We start from the raw sequence: 19,352 nt of genomic DNA, 5'->3' as shown, positions 1-19,352 counted from the left end.
CAGTGTTTTGGGAGAGTTTGCAGGATTTTTTTTTTTTTTTTGGTAGAAATAGGTAACTGACAAAGTGGTATAATACAGCATTCAAGTGTCACTTCATGAACTTCAAGAAGGAGGAGAGAGAGTATAGTGAATGAAATCCAGAGCTTCCTGGATACCTTCTCTTATAGAGAAAGAGCTGGAGGGCTAGAATACGTATATTCAATTATATGTGTATGTATGTGCACGTGTATGTGCATAAAAATATAAAAATGCTATTTAAAAGTAGTACAAGGTGGTTGGAAATTCGATGGTGACACTTCAATATATAGCATATACTGGGGGGCCTGGCTGGTTTGGTTGGTAGAGCATGCAACTCTTGATCTCAGGATCATGAGTTCAAGCTCCACATTGGGCATGAAAAATTGTAAATAAAATGATAAATTAAAAACATTGTAAATAAAATATAGCACATACTATTTAATATATACTAGTGATTACATTGAAAAATACATCTTCATTTTTTCAAACAACATCACATCTGTAGTATTCATGCCAAAAATGTACAACCTCAACTTGTTTATAAGAAAATTTTAGGGGCGCCTGGGTGGCTCAGTCAGTTGAGCATCCAGCTTCGGCTCAGGTCATGATCTCACGATCCGTGAGTTCGAGCCCCGTGTCGGGCTCTGTGCTGACAGCTCAGAGCCTGGAACCTGCTTCAGATTCTGTGTCTCCCTCTCTGTGCCCCTTCCCCGCTCACACTCTTCCCCTCTCTCTCTCTCTCTTTCTCTCTCTCTCAAAAATAAACAAACATTTAAAAAATTTAAAAGAAAATTTTAGAATACAGACACCATTTTAGAATACAGAATTTAGGGGTGCCAGTGTGGCTCGGTTGAGTGTCCAACCTCACCTTGGGTCATGATCTCATGGTCTGTGGGTTCGAGCCCCGTGTCCGCTCTGTGCTGACAGCTTGGAGCCTGGAGCCTGCTTCAGATTCTGTGTCTCCCTCTCTCTCTGCCCCTCCCTAGCTCTCTCTCTCTCTCTCTCTCTCTCCCTCTCAAAAACAAATAAAAGCATTTTTAAAAAATTAAGAAAATGTTAGAATAATCCAAAATTGTGGGACATTCTAGCAAAACAATTTGTCAGCGCCTTGAAAACTGTCAAGGTCATGAAAGACAAAACAAGGAACTTTCCTAGGTCTGGAGGAAATAAAGGAGACATGGCAATCAAACGAAATGTGGAATCCTTGGATTCTAGAACAGAAAAAGGACATTAGTGGGATGATTAGCAAATTTTAAATGAGATCTGTAGGTGAATTAATAGTAAAAAATATTAAATCAATGTTAATTTTCGAGTTTCAATAACTGTATTATGTAAGTAAGTTCTCAACATTTGTAGAACCTGGGCGAAGGATTATACAAGAACTCTGTACTGTTTTTGCAACTTTTTTGTAAGTCTAAAATTATTTCAAGACAAAGTGTTTTTTAAATAAGAAAGTTAGACCAAGGGTAATGTGATCACATTTATATTTATTTATATTTATATCTATATTTGCATTTGTATTTTAAAGACAAGAGTATATAGAAAACTGTTAGCAGCAGCAAATAATTTGTGGACATGCCTGCCACACACTATTCTAGATACTGGTGATATAGCAGTTAATAGGAGAGAAAAAAACCCTGGACTCACTCGTAAGTGGACAGAAATATACAAGATAATTTCAGCTGGTGCTAAATACCACGTAGAAAATAAAACAAGGTGAGGGAGTAAAAATGGATTGGGTAGGCTACTTTAGATTAGGTGGCCCCGAAAACTCTCTTTGAGGACGTATCTATCCTTTGAGACCTGACTGACCTAAGAGGCCCACTTGGTGCAGATATGGAAGGGACATTCTCGGCAGGGAAAAGCAAAGCAAAGGCCTTGAGGAAGAAGCACATATGAAGTAGGAAGAGAAAGGCTAGACTGGCCCAGGGGGAACATGACCAGGTCAGACTAGAATGCAGGGATTATTCAGAACAGGTCGGCCTGGGTAAGGAGTTTGTGTTTTAGTTTATGTGAAAAAAGAAACCATCAGATGGTTTTGAGAGAGATGGGACATCATATGACTGACATTCTTTAAGATGTCATTTAATTGGGGGGGGGGGTGGAAATTGACCCGCAAGAGGACAAGAGTGGAAGGAGAGGGGCCTGCGAGGAGGCACTTGCAGTCATCTAGGGGATGAGAGATGATGGCTTTATTGGGGAGGGTCAGTGAAGGCAGAAAGCAGTAAACGATTTGGGAAATCATTTGTTGGAGATGGAGCTAAATTTTGCAGACGGATTGAATGTGAGAAGTGAGGAAAAGCAAGGAATCTAGGATAGTTCCTTGTTTTCTTGTGCAACTTTGCATGGATTTTGGTGCCAATTACCAGGGAAGAATGATGGAGGAATAGTTTTCTTGGGGGAGAAAAAATCAAGAATTCTGGTCTAGATATATTAAATTTGAGACATTAGACCCTCTTTATTTCAGTTTTTTTTGCAATGATTAGTGTGTGTGTGTGTGTGTGTGTGTGTGTGTAAGTACAAGTGTATTTTCTTTTAGGAACTTACATTTTGAAAAAAAAATAAGTTGAGGAACATTCAAAATATGTTTGACCAACCAGGTACCTCAATTATTCAAATAGACAGGGAGCATGCCTCACCTGGAAAAAGTTGCTGGAATATAGGACAAATGGTCCCATCAACAAGCAGTTATAGAATTCACAAAGAAAAGCAATGTATTAAATTTGTTCCTGAACATGGACTGATGCTGGGCATCCAGGGGTGAACCTTTTTTTTTTTTTTTTAACGTTTTTATTTATTTTTGAGACAGAGAGAGACAGAGCATGAACGGGGGAGGGGCAGAGAGAGAGGGAGACACAGAATCAGAAGCAGGCTCCAGGCTCTGAGCCATCAGCCCAGAGCCCGATGCGGGGCTCGAACTCACGGACCGCGAGATCGTGACCTGAGCTGAAGTCGGCCGCTTAACCGACTGAGCCACCCAGGCGCCCCGAACCTTTTTATAATCATCATCACCCATGTAAATACAACATATTTTAAGAGAAAAACAGTAGAGACCATGCCCATGTCCTTCAGGTTTAGAAAAGGGAACTCTGACCAAATGTGCATCTAGGAAGAAATATAATGGTCATTTCTTTTCTTTTTTAGAGGAGCAGTGCACAGGGAACCTGGGGACTCTTGAGAGTGTAACTATAGGAAGGACTATGGTATAGCGGCCAGGGAGGTAAGCCGTGGATCCCACAGTCTGTGCTCTATTCCCACCACCACTTACTTGTGGTTGTACAACTTGGTTCAAGTTCTATAACCTCTCTGTGCCTCAGTTATGTTATCTGTAAAGCTGGGATAACAATATGTGGTAGACCCAGTAATGCCTGCCCCCTCCCCTTTCCCAGATTCTCCTTCTTAACTAGTAGGAGTGTTACCAAAAGATGGACTTCAGCTGTCAACCCTCTTTGGCAATTGCCTTGGCTGAAGAAATTGTCTCTCCTAAGGTCACACCTCCTTCCAGGGGCAACCCGTGTCCAGTGGCTGGTCAACAGGGGTATGAAGGCGTGAACTCCCAATTCAGGGCAGCTAGAAGGGCCTTTCAGCTCCAGAGCTCCCGGTGGAGTTGGCTGATGCCTTCACCAGGCTTCAACTTTAGTGTCTCACTCTATCCAATCCTGCTTCCTTCTCCTCCCTCCCCCAGGAGTTGGTCCCAACACCTGTCCCTAAGAAACATCTTGTAATGCTAATGATCTCCCTCCCACTCAGAGACTGCTCCCCAGGAGCCCAACCTGTGACATAAGAGAACTCTGGTGTTCTCTTAAGCACTTCCAAGAGTGTGGGTACATAGTAAGCGGATAGAAGTGTTGGCTACTGTTATCAAAGTGTTTCCTTATGTAGTTATCAGTACCTGCAATAGTCTTTTCCACCCTAGCCATGAAAAGCTCATTGCAGTGGTTTGAGTTAATTTTCCGTGCGTTGTGTTATATACGAATAACGCTAAGTGGCTTGTTTTAGGTGACAAGAAAGGAAAGAAATGTATTTCTGACCTATTTGTTGCTACTGGAATCCCTTCATTCTTATTTTATTTTATTTTTTTTTTTTTAAACTTTTTTAACGTTTATTTATTTTTGGGGCAGAGAGAGACAGAGCATGAACGGGGGAGGGGCAGAGAGAGAGGGAGACACAGAATCGGAAACAGGCTCCAGGCTCTGAGCCATCAGCCCAGAGCCTGACGCGGGGCTCGAACTCACGGACCGCGAGATCGTGACCTGGCTGAAGTCAGACGCTTAACCGACTGCGCCACCCAGGCGCCCCCCTTCATTCTTATTTTAAATGTTTGTTTATTATTTTTTGAGGGGGGAAGGGGCAGAGAGAGACAGAGAGAGAGAATCCCAGGCCGGCTCCACACTGTCAGTGCAGAGCTCGACACAGGGCTCGAACTCACAAACTGTGAAATCATGACCTGAGCCAAAAATCAAGAGTCAGATGCTCAACCGACTGAGCCACCCAGGCAACCCTGGAATCCCCTCATTCTTGATTGTCAAGGGAGTATCTCTGTGTTTGCAAACTGACTATTAAAAACCTTCTCTCTCTCTCTCTCTCTGTGTGTGTATATATATATATATATATATATATATGTATGTATATATATGTGTATATGCATATATATGTACATATACATATACATATATATTTTCAACTGAGAAAAGTTAAGCATGATTTGTATTTTTATTAGGCTGGGATTACATACATCTCCTGACAAAGACTTCTTCGCAACAGGAATTCACATTTACAGGGTCTTCTAAGATGAGAGGAAACAAATATCCTGAGCTTCATCCATTCTGTTCAGAAATAGTTCTGATAACCAGAGGGCCAGATAGTAAGCTCATTTTGTCACTGCATTTTATTTTTCTGGTTTGTAAGTACTTGATCCTTTTGAATAAAATAAAGAAGGAAACTTTCCCGCAAAATGAAAGATCCTAAACACACGGATAACCAGAGCTTTCGTTCTTGAAAACAATGAATACGAGACCACATAAAGCTCAATTTGAAAAACAAACGTTATGCAAAATACCAGGTTATGCATTAGATCAGACCACAATCCAACACATCAGGAGAAAAAAAAGGAGTGACAAATGCAAGCTAGCTGAAAAGCAGAGGTTATGGTTGGTGAGAAGTTATCTTTGTACCATCTACCATTCTCCCAAGAGCACTGGTTGAATCATGTGGTTAAGAGTCATGTATACAACACATACAACAGGTGACTATATTCCTCTTCTTCTGACTGGAAAACCCAAAAGTCTGTGGTCCTGATCTCCTGTGTTTGATACTATTCCCTGACACAAAGCCCTCATACTGTGAACAGTTTTGTAAGTAATCACCAGAAGAAGATCCCTCCCTGTCCTGTTCAGTGGGAGTTCTCATCCCCCAGGTCCATTTGAAGGCCCCTGGCTTTCATGAGACTCCAAGTCAGTATTCACAGGACCTGGGACACGTGCCCTCACTCCAGTGGGCACCTCGTTTCTCAGCCACAAATTGAATGAACTGGGAATGTCTGGCACAAAGCCTGAGTTGATCCGTGACGTCCACCCACTTCACTTTTTTGGCATCATCACCGGCTTCCAGAGGAAGCTCGTCCATCACGTCACCCGTTTCATCATGGTAGTTCGCAGCTTCCGTCTGCATCCACGCATTATCTGTGTTTCAAGGATCATCCACGTAGCCTTTATAGACTACAAAGTGTTCCTGGCTGAATAGTTTGTGAAGTTGTTTCTTCAACTCCTGTGTTTCTGCTCTGGATTTCTGTAAGGAGTTCATGGCTTCCTCACCAAATTCTCTCTTCAGCGTGGTACTGATTTTCTCTCCCAGCTCCACCATTCCCCCTGAGATGGCCCATTCTCCACAGTCCTTCCTTTTGATGGCTACAAATTGCAGGATGCTTCTCTCAGAAACAGGATGGGAAACTTTATTTCCCGTGCTATCCTTTCTCCACCTGGTTGAGATGGGGTCTGCGGCACGATTTGGGACCCACGGCCTTAAAAGCCCTCTGCCAACCAAGCCCTGTCTGACCTGCAGGATTTCTGGGTCTGCCACTTTCAAGCTCACACAAGCCATTCTGGCTCCTTCTTTCAACATGCCCATCCCTTTCGTTGAGTTTAGGAAAGAAGTTCCTTTCCCCCACTGCAGGGTCTGCCCACATGGGCTGGGCCAAGACAGAGCCAGCAGTGTCCTCGACAGGTTTGTACTCTGGCCATTCGACCAGCCAGGCACTTTCTCGTTGGGGACCTGGCTTTGCTCCACTTTAGAGCCAGGGTACAGAGATGTCCTGGCCTTCTTGTGGGGATGCTCAGCTGCGCCATTCAAATCTGACATGCTGAAGCCTGGAGGAAACCCAAGTGAGGAAAATGGGCTCCAACTGGGGAGACGTTGGGGCAGCTGCTGAGCCTGACGGCTGCAGAGGCCAAGGTCAAGGAAAGAGACACCGCCGCTAATGCCTTTGCCCAGCTGTGTCCGGCCATCCACCGTCCCACGGCCTGGGGGTGAGGGGTGTCTGAGGCACTCAGCGGGGTGCTGGGACCGCGCATGGAGCCAACGGTGAAGCGGGGCCACGGTGGGTGCCCCACCACCCCCTCCAGGCCGCGCATGCCTTCTCATTTTACACCGAAAGATTTCAACATCTGGAAGGGCTTCCAAATGCAAAGTCTGGGGTTGAGAACGACCAATGTCAGAACGCCTGCGGCAAAATTAGCATACAAGAACCATAAAAGTGCTTTCTTGCTTACCAGGGTATTAGCCATTTAGTTCCCTAGGTCTAGAACCACAGTCTGCTTGGGAGAGGGCAGAATGACTGCGTTACAGGTGGCAGGTAGGGGGGTGGGGTAGAGTGAATGGGAGCATAAAATGCCTTGTTTGGGATGATCAAAAGCCTGGTGAGTGTGACCTCCAAGGGGAAAAAGAGCTCACTTGGTACACAGAGCATGGTTCTTGTGGGAAATCCATGATGCGTAAGGTGTGGGAGATGGTTCAAATCTTAGGCCCACCGTTTACTAGCTGAGTGGCTTGGGCAAATTGCTTAATTTTTCTCTTCAAAGGAAGTATTGGCTACAGCATGCCAGGTGCTGTGTCAAGCACAGAAGATTCTACCGTGGTCTGGACCATGTGGCCACTGCTCTTAAAGGATTCTGGTTGGGAAGGCAGCGCATACATTAAAAAACAGAACGAACACTGGAAGGGCAGGGGCCTGGAATCCTTAAGAGTTGAACACAGTCAGGTTCAATCCCAGCTTCCCCTCCTTTGCTGGGACCCTCTTGGGCAAAATTACTTAAGCTCACCTCAGTTTTCTCATGTGTAAAATGGAAACCATAATATCTACCTCACAGTGTTGTGTTGACAATTAAATGGGATGTTATATGTAAAGCTGTTCGCACAATATCTGGCCCCCTGCACACACTCAGAAATGCTATTTGTAATTACTACAATTATTATTATTACCTTTTTGACCCTTGAAAACTATAGAAAAGAATAAGACAGTTGAAAATAATTACAGGAATTGGGCAGCTCAGGTATGAGGTCAGAGTTAAATGAACTACGTTTTTTCTGTGTGGAGAAATTCAGGCTGAGAAATAATAGCACCTGGGTCCTAAAATGATAAATAATGAGAAGAAGAGGCACAGGGTAAGTCATTATATCCAAGACAACAAACCCCAGGGAAAGGTATCTTAACATTTGAAACAGATAGTTTTGGAACGAAGGGAGTACCGTAGACTCTCATTGACCCTCAAAGGATATTTAACATTTCCTAAAGTTTGTTCCATGTTACCCAAGTCCCATAAATGATCTGATCGTCAAATATGTTTGGGAAATTCTACACATTTCACCACCCTCCCTTAGAAATTCAGGATTCACATTACTGTTTTAAAGATCCTGTGAATTCTGGTAAAATTGAACCAACTGACCCTAAGCTATTTAATTTTGTTTCATTTCGTATTTTTCAGATTGCCTGACCGGGGAATGCTTTTTGTATGCAATACTTGGCATTATTTTAGGAACACACCTCCTCAACTTTAGAAAAGTTTCCAAATGTGTGCTTAGGGGTAGATCTCTAACTATTTGAAGTCATCACCATTCCTATGGAAGGCAGCTCCTGAAAACCCACCTATCACCCTCATCAAGAACCCTAAGCTAAATGAGCTAGGCTTCCAGAAGGCTTGAAACCCAGAAATAGCTGGGACTATAGCGAACAAAATAGTAGAACTGACAGCGTAGAAATGTGAGAACTGGTTATCGTCAGTCGTCGTCATCATCATCACTGAGTCCCAACTCTGTAAGTCATGCCTTCCTGTGGCTGCATTTTTTTTCACTTGTGGAATTCTTATTTCTCGGAGCCTCCTGGAAATGTATTAGGAAAACCATTTAGATGAAAAGGTAAACATGTTGGAGGAAGACACTTACAAATTCCTCATAGTATTATTTCCAGGGATCATAATCCAACTCACAAGAAACAAATGAAGCAGAAGTCTTGGGTCTGGTTCCAGCTTTCCCCCACCATAGGCTGTGTAGCTTTGCATCTGACACTTGGCTTCTCTGGGTCTTGGTTTTATACTATAAAAGGAATCGATCGGCCTCTGTTATCTGCAGAAGTCCTTCCACCGTTAACATTTTATGATTCTGCGATGCTTGAAAAATCTCATTATTAGAAGGCCAAAGTCAATTTTTGCTATGAATCAAAAAGACCAGATGTTCAAATATAAACGACCAGATGCTCAGGGGGTAATAGACACTTGAGGAAAGCAAGGGAGCAGGGAAAGCCTGGTAAGTCAAGTACAATGCAGAAATTCAGTGGACCACAGAAGAACACCTACCCAGGAAAGGACATCAAAACCAGTAATGAGAGGTTTCACTTGTTTTTGGCATCATCAAAGAGAAGAAGACGGTTAAATCACACCATTTGATGATCATGGTGCAAAAAGTGTCCTAAGGGAAGGAAATGAAGTACTATAGTCGAGACCAAAAGAATTATTTGCTGGGAAGCCACTGGGGAGATTCTCTTTTCTAAGTTGTTGTCTGAGGCATAAAAACAAACAGAGCTAGACACAGAGAATGTTCTGGTCCATCCAGGAGAAAGCCCTAAAGGAATTGTAAGCACAGTCAGAGAACAAATCTTTGGCCTGTCATTATGAACTATTATTCTTGGGCCAGAGATTGCCTGTGTGATCCCCATTTTATCGTGAATATTATGGAGGGCAGACTAGGGATCGATAGTGCCCGGCTGATTATAGGCCCCCAGCAGCACAATTAACCCTAATCATCCTTCCAGCCTCTCTTTCAGAAGCAAAAGCAAGTGGTACCCGGAAAACTGGATTTCTGTGAGTTATCCTCTCCTCCTAAAGTGATGCTAAAGTCCAACTTCTGAAAGAAGTCTGGAAGGAAAGCAAAGATGAGGCTTTGTACTCTCTTTACGGTGGTAACACTGATAGTAAATAACAATAATAAAATAACTATCATTTACTAAATGCTCTCTATGTAGCAGTCTTTGGTATAGTGGTCAGCGAGTGATCAGGGCATTGGGTCTTTGTCTGGCTTTGAAGTAAAAGAGAAAAATGGACAACGATTAACTTTTTTAAAGATTAAAGAAAATTGTGCCTTTTAGGAAATGACTTAGGCAGGATAATTAATACAGCCATATGCAGAATGGAGGCTGTCTACAATTTAGCCTAAGAAATCTGAAGTGAAATGTGTTACAATGAAAGTCAAAGAGCTTTTATTTATATGAGAGGTAAGTTCCATTTTGTGCGGTGTGATGTAAAGGTGTTAGGAAAGTCCAGCTGCCCCCAAAAATGTCTTCCCGACCCTCTTAAAATACTGCCTGGATTTACACCATTAAAATACCCCTCTTTGAATGTAGTTTATGTTGTAAAATGCACATTTATTTCACACTCAGCTGTTGTCGTGCTTTCCAGTGAATTAGTGCAACAGGCTGATAACTAGCTAAGGATGTCAACTGAAGAGAGAAAGATTTGAAGGGGGAGGAAGAGGGCATCCTTTCGGTACATGTTGCATTGCTCAAGTCCACTCAACAGCATGTGGGCACCTGGAAGGCCCCAGATACCGAGCTAGGTCTGAGAGATTAAAAAAAAAAAATGGGGCGCCTGGGTGGCTCAGTCGGTTAAGCAGCCAACTTTGGCTCAGGTCATGATCTCGCGGTTCATGAGTTCGAGCCCTGCATCGGGCTGTGTGTTGACAGCCTGGAGCCTGCTTCTGTTTCTGTTTCTGTGTCTCCCTCTCTCTGCCCCTCCCCCATTCGTGCTCTGTCTCTCTCTGCCTTTCAAAAGTGAATAAATGTTAAAAAAAATTTTTTTTTTCAACGTTTATTTATTTTTGGGACAGAGAGAGACAGAGCATGAACGGGGGAGGGGCAGAGAGAGAGGGAGACACAGAATCGGAAACAGGCTCCAGGCTCTGAGCCATCAGCCCAGAGCCTGACGCGGGGCTGGAACTCACGGACCGCGAGATCGTGACCTGGCTGAAGTCGGACGCTTAACCGACTGCGCCACCCAGGCGCCCCCAAAAAAATTTTTTTTAAAAAGGTGAGTAACACGGTTCATTTCAGAGAGTGAACTACATGAAGATCATGGGGTTGGGGAGTTTTGAAAAGTGGGACCAGAGACTCAGAAAGGAAAGGTGGAGAGAGAAAGAAAATTCTCTTCCATCACAATTTATTGAAGGATTTGACACTCACTTTTTAAACCAAGGCTTTTTCTTGGTCCCAGTGAGTTCCTCTAAGGAACCATCAAAATTTAAGCCGGTAAGTTTGACACTCTACAGGCTGCAGGATGACAGATAACTCAAACCCCTTTAATTCAACAGTTATTTTTTGTCCTTTGAAATTTAAATGAGTAAAATTTGAGGATATCGGAACTGGTAAACTACATTGCTTAATGTGGAATGTGCCCATTGCTAATTTTTCATGCCCCCCACTCAGAACTTCACAGGATGCAATACTGATTGTATGGTGGGATTGCTGAGGCTGGTGGCACAGCAGATAGCAGGAGGTGTAGAGGAATGGTAGCCAGGAGGGTAACTGAGAACACCAGGCCAGAGGAGCCGCCATATTTTCACAGACAGCATCCTAAGATATGGCTTCTAAGAAATGGGGAGAACACTCAATTACTGCTTAAAAGGTTTGGGGACCATTTCTGACTCTGGTATTTACCAGCCAAATAGCCGTGGGAAATCATAATAATAGTCACCTCTATTTAGTGAAGACTGACTATGTGCCAGGCACTGTGCTATGTGTTTTACCTGTAAGAACATTTAATTCTCACACCAGCCCACTGGGATAGATTCTATCATTTTCCTATCTTATAGATGAGGAATCTTAAACACTGATAAGTTCAAGGTCAAATAACCTAACATTTCCCAAAGGGGGCATTTGAACACAGGTATTCAAACTCTAATGTCCACATTTTTTTGCTTTTTTAAAAAGTTTATTTATCTTTTTGAGAGAAAAGGTGCATACATGTGCATGCACATGAGCAGGGGAGGGGCAGAGAGAGAAAGAAAGAGAGAGAGAGAGGGAGGGAATCCCAAGCAGACTCCATGCCACCAGTGCGGAGCCCAATGTGGGGCTCAATACCATGAACCATGAGATCATGACCCAGGCTGAGATCAAGAGTCAGCCACTTAATCGACTGAGTCACCCAGGCACCCCTCTAATGTCCGTGGTTAACTACCGTAATACTCCAGCTACCTAAGCCTGGTAGGCCTCAGTTCATTCACTTAAAAATGGACAAATCAAGACAAGGTCTTGATTTCTTTCTGGCTTTAAAATATTATGATTCTAATTATATGAATTATACACACGCTGAATATACTTGAGGTGAATTTGTGTTTCTGCGTAGTCTGTCTTAGCTGAGATCTAAAGGCAAATATTTGAAATCCGGTCCTATATCCTACCTGTACCTTCTGTTCATTCAAACCAGACCATTTTATTCACTGTCCCACCAAGAATGCTTTTTCCTCAATCTCCATTTATTGAATTCTCCCCACCCTGCCAAAGTCAGCTGAAATGCCAATTTAGAGTACGGATCTATTAGGCTGTTGAGAGTTGAGATTTAGGAAAAATAGTTGAGCTAGTGGAAGGAAGAGATGTGGGATAAGAAAAAGAAAGGGGGGAGGGAGGCACCTACAGAGGAGGAAAGCTAAGAGCAGTGACGCTGGTGACCTGTACTAGCAAAACCTTCCCTCCAATGGAAAATAATGAAGCCACCGGAGTTTATTCAAGGGTGCCCAGCTAGCAGGTGAGGTGAAGATAAAATGAGATCACATATGTGAAATGCCGCGCAGGGTGTCTGGAGGGGAACTATACGATAGGTCCGGATTCCATGACCTACCATAGGAACCCATTGATCTCCTTCATGCTGAAGAAGGCTGCCATCCTGCTCAGGAAGGAGTAGGACAAAGAGGGGAGCAGAGACTCCATGGAGAGAAGAGAAGTCAGGAGGAAGTATACTGGAACCCAAAGAGAAAAGTGGGAGCCACAGAATAAGAGAGAAAAAGGAAATATAAGGGAATTATGGTAGAGAAGAAGCTAGAAGGAGAAATGGAAGCAAAAGGGCAAAGAGGGACCAGAAGGAGGAAGGGAGTGCTGGGGTTCAGAAACAAAGTGTGCTCTGTCCCTGCAGAATCCCTGCGAAGGAAGAGTCCCTGGGGTAACCAGATGTTGCACCCATGCCCGGAATGTCAGTGGCCTGCCACTGTGCTCTCTGATCCACCTCCTTTCCCTCCTCTGATCTGCACTGTAGGGGCTCTGACCCCTGCTCTCTGTCATCCTGTCCCCTGGCTTCTACTTTCTACCACTGGGTGGCCCTGGAGGGTGAGAGGGATTTCTTTGCTATGGGAGGCGTCTTCAGCATTCTTTGTAAGTTCCTTCATGGCTTCAGCTCGCACTGGGCAAGACCTTCAAGGTTCCGGCAGCCTCTTCCCTTTGTCCCTCCAGCCCTAGGGGAGAGATGCATCCAGCAGTTGCTAATCTCAGGATTGCCTCACCTTCCCCTGGTTGCACTTCCAGTTCTTTCAGCATGTTTGTAACTAATTTGCTGCCTTGAACCATCACTATGGAACTGCCTGGGAAAGAAAACTTTACTTTCACTTGGATTTACCCTCAGAATTCAAAGACAGCTTTCCCAGTGGGACTGGAAGCAGTGAATCTAAAGAGAGAAAGAAATCCAGCCATCCCAGGAGTCGGGGAGGGTCTGGGTCTACTTCCCTAGTGTTTGACTGGAGACTGGCAAATCCATACTAGCTGTCAGGGTTGAGGGACTCTTAGCCCCAGGGATTATCTGTAAAATGACTGGGTTCCTGGGCATTCATGTCTATTCCTTCATGATTTACTATATTCACTTTAATCACCTTGAGCTTTAGCTTAGGGAACATCTCAGTTTTACTCCCCCAAGGGTTATCAGGTGCCCATTAAGAGTATAGAGGGCACATAGCTACGTGTGGCGGGGAAAAGACAGAGACACAGGGGAAATGGAGGGCATTCTCGGGTTTTGGAAGTATTTGCTTTTTGCAAGATGAGGTTTGCAGACTATCAGGAGACCCTCTTGATAGAGACTCTCTTGAGTCCTTCCGGCACCAGCAGAGCTGCAGACATTCAGTGACAATTTTATTCTTACAGCCTTCATCTCTCCCATCCCCAGGGCCCTGTTAAAACCAGGCTCCTGTTCTTAAGGAATCCACAGACTGGTTGGGGGCACAGAGTAGGCACATGACTGACCCTCAAGCCAAACTGATGCCGGCCACAAGGGGTGGGTTCTGCACCCGGCTGGTGGAGACTGCACAGAGACGGTAGGAGATGCTAGACAAGCTGTGTCCACGAGGGTTTGACAAGCCGTGGGAGCTACAGGGTTCTCTGGGTTTGTGGCAGAGAACGGAGCAGGATCAAAACCCATCTGGAAAGAACGGGGGCGCCTAAGGTGTTGTCTGCAGGCAAAGGTTTTGGGGGTGAGGGTTGTCAGTGGAGAGGAGACGGACAAGTGGAGGCCCAGGTGTGGAATACTCTGAGGCTGAGGAATCGGAGGTTGAGGCCATGGGGAGTCATCTGGGATCTTGGGCATCATGAGGCAAGGTCATTTCTGGGATGGCAACTTTGAATGCTGCGTGAGGACAGAATACAAGCCCAGAAGCTGAAGGCCCGGGAGGAAACTGAGCTCCCAGGGATAGCTTACAGAGGAAGGTTCGGCTTGACCATCGCCGAAGGGGCACATTTGAGCCGCTGCTTTCTATCCACTCAAGGGCAAGCTTCCTCCGTCTGTGGTGGGGGGGAGGAAAGTGCCCCTTCTCCAGCTGAATGACACGAAGTCCCCAGCTCAGAAGTTTCGAATTTCTCCTTGCCAAGGTCGGGCCACTACAGGTGGGCGATGGCGAGCCTTGGGCCGACGAGTGGCTCCGCGCCCGCCGCCGGCGGCCGCCGCGGCTCGTCCCCTCCAGGCCCGGGCGCCGCCGCGGGCCGTGCCGGGCAGGGCGCTCCGGGAGCTGCGCGGCGGCTGCTCGAGGAGGCCTGGCGGGCGGCGGCGAGAGGCTGTGCCCCAGTTTGTGTCCAATCAGGGAGTGCGGGCTGTGCCCCGAGCCGGGCAGCAATGCGTAAACAAACCCACGGCAACTCCTCCGCCCCCTCGGCGCGCTCGCCCCGCGCCCGCCGCCGCCGCCGCCGCCGCCGCCGGCTCCGCTCTCCTCGCGCCCGCCCGCCGGGCCGGCCCCCCCGCCCCCGCCCGCGCCGCCCGCACCCCCGCTGCCCCGCCCCGCCCCCGCCGGCGCGGGCTCCCTCACCTACCGCCCCACGCGCGCGCGCTCGCGCACCACGCGCCCCGCGCGGCCCGCCCGGATCGTGGCCTCCCGAGAGCAAGGTAAGGGCGATGCACGGGGACCCGGGCGGCTTCCCCGCCCGGCGCGGCCCGGGGAAGTTTCTGGCGTCGCCGCTTTCCGCTGGGCCGGGGGGGGGGGGGGGGAGTGGAGGGGGAGGCCCCCGGCGCCGGGCGAGCCCGGCGGGCGGGAGGGGGCCGCCCGGCGCCCGGGGGTCACAAGTTGCCCAAGCTGACATTGGCGCGGGCTGGCGGGCTGCGCGGCGGGGCAGGCGTCGCGCGGAGAGGGGCTGGAGGCGCGGCGGGGCCGGGCGCGGTGCGGGCGAGGGGAGGGCCCCGAGGAACTTTCTCCTCCCCGGAGGGGCTCCTTCCAGCCCCGGCCGCGGCCCCGCCTCGGGAGCAGCCGGCTCCCGGGCTGGAGGGAGACCATGAAATGTGTTTGAAGAAGCTGACGCAGTTTGTGACGCTCGCGGCTTCCTGACGGGGACCGGCAAGAGCGGCGCCTTCTGCGAGGAGGGACGAGCCGGGGCGGCGCTCGGGCCCTTCCCCCCCGCCCCGGAGCCGCGCGCCCGGGCGCCTAGTTCGGGGGCCGCGGGCTCGGGGGGCGAGCATCTAGCCCCGGCCGCGAGACGAGCCCCGGCAGCGCGCGTCGCTTCCGTTTTGATTAGCTCGGGTTATTATATAAGATGTCACGGAGAGGGAAGGGGCGAGCGGGAGGCGCGTTGGCGAGGGAGCGTCGGCCTTCGTCGAGTGGCGGGGAGGGGCGGGAGGCAGGGCCGGGCGGGGACCCACCTGTGCGCCCTCCGCGCCCCCTGCGGGCGCCGCCGACGCGCGTGCAGAGGTGGGGGGGTGCCGGGGGCCCGGGAGGCGGGCGGGGGGCCCAGGGGGCGGGCGGACGTGCCCGCCGCTCCCCTCCCGGCCCCGGGAACGGTCGGGCAGCGGCCGAAACGTGCCGTTTCCTCCCCGCCGCCTCGCCTGGGTCTACACGTTTCTGGCTCCGGGCATTCGTACTTTGAAACATTTGTTTAATATTAAGGAAGCTGCGTGTGCGGCCGTCATAGTACGCCCGGAACGTGTGGCCGTGAGCTCCAGGGCGGTGAATGAATCATCGCCCGCGGACCCGGGCGCCGATGATTCATGCGGGGTACACACGCGCGCGTACTCGCAGTGTGCCTCCGACCCGGGGACAGCGGCCCTTCTGCAGCGATGACGCCTGGAGGGGCGGGGGAGAGTTCATGCAAAAGAGCGGCGGCTTGTTTTTTTGCCCCTGCCTCAATGTGTGGGAACTTTGGGGTGTCAGGTTCCCCAGATTTCCCGAAGCTCGTTTCCCATTCTTGGAAAGGTTACAGGATTCCACCTGGCTGCATTAATGAGTCGGCGGAGGAGCGCTGATTCGCGGCAAGGCTGGGTCCTGTCTCATTCAGAATTTGGATGGTGTCAGGTGAGGTACTGGGTTCTGAAGGAGTCCTTCTAGTAATTGCCTGTACATAAGTACCGCTAAAGTAATTAGCACAAACTTGAAAAGTTGGTGGATCTTAAAAGAAAAACAAGTGGCCCCTAAGTAGAAGTCCCAGTTAAAGATTTAGGCTTTGGGGTTTTTTTTGTTTTTTTTTTTTTTTTTAAGGCAAACCAAAAAGGAACTTAGTTTGCCGTTAATACAGAACTTTGAACCACTGTGACCACCCTTAAAGACTGACTTGACTCATTCCCATCTCATTCCACATTTGTAGGATTAAGAGTAAAGTTTTCTTAGCGTTCAGGACTCACGTCCTGAATGTACTCAGCAAGGCCCTGTTGATCATCTTAAATAGCTTCTCACCCCTCACCCCAGGAACCACACCCAATCCTATTTTATTTTCTCCATAGCACTTCATCACTATCTGAAGTGGTTTTGTTTAGGTATTCTTTAAGTCCTGTCTCTTTGCACTAGAGTGTAACCTCCACTGTGGCAGGGATTTTTGCCTGTTTTGCTCACCGCTGTAACTCTAGCACCTAGCACAGTACCTGGCATATATTAGGCACTCAGTATTTGTTGAGTAGCGAATGAACAAATTCTCTTTCCTCGTTTCTTGGTAGGGCTATCTTTGACAGTTGAAAGTCAATGCCTTTTATGAGCAAGGCACTGAGATGGTACAGTTTTTTTTTTTTTTTTCCTTCCAGTTTTCTTTTGGTTGATTCATTTCCTCCTCTGTGCTTGTTTAACTGATGGCACAAGATGCGTTTGAGCATCACATCCTAAGATGCTGAGTGTGAAGAAAGATAAGGCACAGGGAGCCTTGTCAAGAGAAAGCATATTACGGTATAAGACTGGGTACTTAAAAACATTACCTGTGCTAATTGAAAACAAGTGCAGGATATTGAAACAGAATCAACAAGGTCAAGTTCCCAAAGGCCTGTATGTTTTAAAACTCATATTTTAAATACCCATAGTTCTATATTCCTCCCTCCCCGCTGTTTTCACCAACTTCAGCATTGGCTGAAGCTTGGGAAGGTCCATCGGAAGTAGCACTTAATATGAAGTCTCAGTTTAACTAAGTGAATACAAGAGGCCGTATCTCTCTTCTTTGTTGTCGTTAATGTCAATAACTCTACAGAAGAGTAGATGGAAGGAGAAGATACTTAAAATTATATTTTAAACATCTTAAATGTATTATAAAGAATTAAAGCTATAATCAGGCAATGATGTAATGGAAGAATTCAAATGTAGTGTACCCTCCTTGGAGGGTAAACTTTAGTATACTTTTTATTATTATAAATGATAAACTTTGGAAGGATATTAGTCAGCTTTACTCTTGTAGCAATGTTTTTAGAACTCGGTACTCCCAAAGTTAAAGAGGAGTGGGCATCCAGCAGGTCCCTTTCCCTGACAGTAGTTGTGATCGCTTTCAAAAGTGTAATCTAATTTCAAGAGTAAGCTGGGCAATAATAGAAATTTAAAACTAGAAGCGACCTTGAGACTACTTAGCACAATTCATTCCTTTGTACCAGTCCCTTTGCTGAGGAAACTGAGACACAGCGAGAAGACTTGCCAAGGCTGCAGAGCAGGGATTAGAACTTAAGTGTCTTGACTTCTTGTGGGAAGTCCCTAAATTAACCAGAGCTCCCCTAGGTAGGGGAGGAGAGGTTCCTACCATTAATCCATTGACTGCCTGTTGCTTGTAAACTCTCCAAGTAAAACTGTTTCGTCTTCAACTTTGTGCCCTCCCATGTGCCTTGGACATCTAGGAGCTCAAAAATACTTGCTGAATGTGGTTGGGCAAATGTATTTTAAGTCAAGGAATGTACTTATGAATTGAAAAAGCAGGAAAACATATCTCTCTTCCAGATTGGGGAAGTTTTTTGACAAGAGTCAGGATGTTGGCAGTTATTAACCTTAGAACTTTCATAGTAATGAAGCTACTATTTAATTTTCATGCCTCCAGTTTCAAACAAAATGACTTACAACTTCTAAGTATGTGTGCTTGCTTAGTTGGCATAATTATTCACTGGAGAAACAGTAGGACAGGAGTCAAGACATATGGTAGGTCTTGCCTCTGCCACAGTGTCCAATTAGAAAAGCCTAGACTTGACAGCCAAATAGAATTAGGGCTGAAGCTCAACTCTGCCCCTAATAAGCAGGGCCCTCTGTAGCAACTTACTTCACTTTTCTTGAGCATTCTCTCATCTTCTAAGGGGGTAGTACCACCTCCCTCGAAGGATTGTCATGGGGCTGGATAGCATTTGTAAAATGTCTGATGAACACTAGGTCCTTAATAAATGGAATGGCTACAATTATGACTTCTGATTTATGTGACTATGGGAACAGCTTCCTCTCTCAAACTTTTATTTTCTCAACTGGAGCCTTGGTAGCTGGGATAGGACAAGGGCAGGGGGAGGTGTGGTTTGGGGAGGAATTAAATGTTCTCTAAGATCTGGTCTATCTCTGTACCTGTCTGTAGTTTAAGGAACCAATAAAGAATGCACAATTCTCCTGCAAAGTTAGTAAAATGATTCATATATCCTTGATCTAACTTTCATGTATCCTTGAACCAACAGCAGAAATGGTTTGTTTCTAGGCCTTCCTAAGAATTTGGCATAATTAACTTTGATGATATTAAATGCGTTTTCATTCTTTTACATGATATATGATGGATACCAAGTTAACTTGAATATTTCAGCCTCTCAGCTTACTATATATAAAGCAGTATAAAGAGTATACAGGTTAATCAGGCCTTGGCACCCTTTCCTTGAGAGGTTTGAGAGTCATGCAAGGAGCATAGGAGAGGTAACCAAAGGCTATATTACATGGAAGAACTGTGAGAGAGGCACAAAGAAAATTATTTGTGATTTCAGAGAAGGAAAGACTTAAATAAGACTGAATTCAGGCATCCTGAGCAAGGCCTTAAACAATTAGTAAGACTTCAGCTGGCAGAGAGGTGGGAACCAGCCTATACTAAGACCTGAATAAAAGGATGTAGGAGCATATCCAGAAATGGAGAGGAACATGCT

At 46.6% G+C, this 19,352-nt stretch overlaps 1 protein-coding gene and 1 pseudogene across 1 annotated transcript in view; one reads left to right on the top strand and one right to left on the bottom strand.

Annotated features, from left to right (window-relative positions):
• Positions 1-5,472: 5,472 nt before the first annotated feature.
• On the bottom strand, positions 5,473-6,521 carry LOC115526901 (annotated as a pseudogene).
• Positions 6,522-14,816: 8,295 nt separating this feature from the next.
• Positions 14,817-19,352, top strand: part of PCGF5 (polycomb group ring finger 5) — a 117,679-nt gene continuing 113,143 nt past the window's right edge. The window contains 1 exon segment of the mRNA XM_030334991.1: positions 14,817-14,909. The gene's annotated coding sequence lies outside the window, so the exon portion shown is untranslated.

This window comes from Lynx canadensis, chromosome D2, assembly GCF_007474595.2.
Source record: "Lynx canadensis isolate LIC74 chromosome D2, mLynCan4.pri.v2, whole genome shotgun sequence".
Taxonomy (NCBI): Eukaryota; Metazoa; Chordata; class Mammalia; order Carnivora; family Felidae; genus Lynx; species Lynx canadensis.
The sequence above is the reverse complement of the archived record's forward strand: the minus strand, read 5'-3'. Positions and strand labels throughout refer to the sequence as shown.